Here is a 1,810-nt window from a genome sequence, read left to right as displayed (position 1 = left end):
GTGCTTTTCATAAATTAAATTTCTCAAATGCATCTTAATCCAAGATGGATTTCCACATCATGCCTATTTAAAAGCAAATAAAATAGATACTATATTCCTGGTCATAAAACCAAGCATATCTCCCTACCCCATTCAAAAGGCAGCAATATAATCTAAGTTTCCCTACAACTATTAAATGAGTACTTTTCTGTTAAAATCAGAATATGGAAATAATTCAATTTCTCCCTTATGCACTGCTGAGAACAAGCATAATCCTCTAAACTTTTTTTTTAATTTCTTTACAGTGTTATTTTTTCTAGATAACTGAGAGAGTGGAGAAAGAAAATGATTAGGAGAACATTTTTCATCTCAGACATCTTCCTCCAGCCGCTGAGATTCTCATCTGACACTCTGGGACATGTGTAGTGGTGTCAACATCTCTTTAAATATAGCCCCCTTCACATTGGAACCTCTGAGGTTTGCTTCCTGAAGGTCACACCCAGACAGATCACAGTTCTCTAAATCAGTTCCTGCCAGAGTATCTCCTCTGAGGTTACAGTTCTTCAACTTTGCATTTTTTAAGGTAGCAACTCTCAGGTTAATTCCTGTCATTTGACTTCCTTCCATATCTACACCTTTCAGATTAGCACCTTCCAAATTGGCTTTAAGACCAGAAGGATCCTCAAAATAACACAGTTTCAGGGATGCACCTTCTGCATTAGAACAAAGCATCTTGACTCCCTGGAGATTTGCACAATCAAGCACTGATCCAGAAAGATCAGCTCATTCAAGATTAGCACAGCAGAGATTTGCATGTGCAAGGTTGCAGCGGCTTAAGTTGGCCATTTTGAAATTAATGTATCGAAGGTCCAAACGAGAAAGATCAGCACCACTGAAGTTTAAACCCTGGCAACGTAATTCTGACTTGGTTGGAGTTGCTAGCAGAAATCGAATAAATTCCTTTCTGGATATTGGTGAATGATCCTCCGGTGGTTGGGAGTTCTTTATCGCTACTTCTAGGTGTTCAATCAGTGAGTCAATAACAAAAAATCTGGCTTCTTCTAATACACCCAATAAGTTAATGCCATCATTTACAATAAGCTGTCCATGACGCAAGTAGTTCAAAATGGGTTCAAAGTATTCAGGACTTCGGTGGATTAAGAAAGCTCCTCTATGATCTTGTTTATTTCCCCAGACACCTTTGTCCTTGAACATGTGGGCCAGCATACTGTCAGGTTCTTTATTCACTAAAGTGCTCCGTGTAGTTGTAAAGTACCGCCCCCCAACATTTAATGTTAGCCAGTCTGTGTGTGATCCGAATAATCCTTCAGGTGGCTTAGAATCTGTCTGAGGATCAATAAATGGCTCTCCTTCACAAAACATCATCATTCATGATCAAAGCAATATCATCAATCAGTCCACCTTTCCCATTATACACACTGGTGGCTTTTATGCTGAGTTTACTGCTGGCCACAGAAAGCAAATCAGATAAAGTTCCATATACAGCAACCACCTTTCCGTTCTTGGGGCTGCCGTTAAGGAACAGGGTCACCTGCCTCATTGCGCTGCCCCCGCCGGGTCCTGAGTGAGCCGCCACCCTCCCACCTGGCCCTCCGCCCACCTTTTTCTCCTCCCGCCCTTCCCCTCCCTCCACCCACTCGGGCTCTCCTCCCTTCGCCACCTTCCTTCTCTGGAGTCTTACTTTTGACTTCCACATCTGTGGAGTCTTGGGCAAGCCAATGGATCTCAATTTTCTAAGCTAAAAGAGAGATTCAAAATAATCATCCAATGAGATTTTTATAAGGAAACAATGAGATAATCAATGTAAAAT

At 41.4% G+C, this 1,810-nt stretch overlaps 1 pseudogene; it reads right to left on the bottom strand.

Moving 5' to 3' along the window:
- Positions 1-361: 361 nt before the first annotated feature.
- LOC143642284 (BTB/POZ domain-containing protein KCTD9-like) lies at positions 362-1,545 on the bottom strand (annotated as a pseudogene).
- Positions 1,546-1,810: the final 265 nt, after the last annotated feature.

The sequence above is a fragment of the Callospermophilus lateralis genome, chromosome 11 (assembly GCF_048772815.1).
Source record: "Callospermophilus lateralis isolate mCalLat2 chromosome 11, mCalLat2.hap1, whole genome shotgun sequence".
NCBI lineage: Eukaryota > Metazoa > Chordata > Mammalia > Rodentia > Sciuridae > Callospermophilus > Callospermophilus lateralis.
The sequence above is the reverse complement of the archived record's forward strand: the minus strand, read 5'-3'. Positions and strand labels throughout refer to the sequence as shown.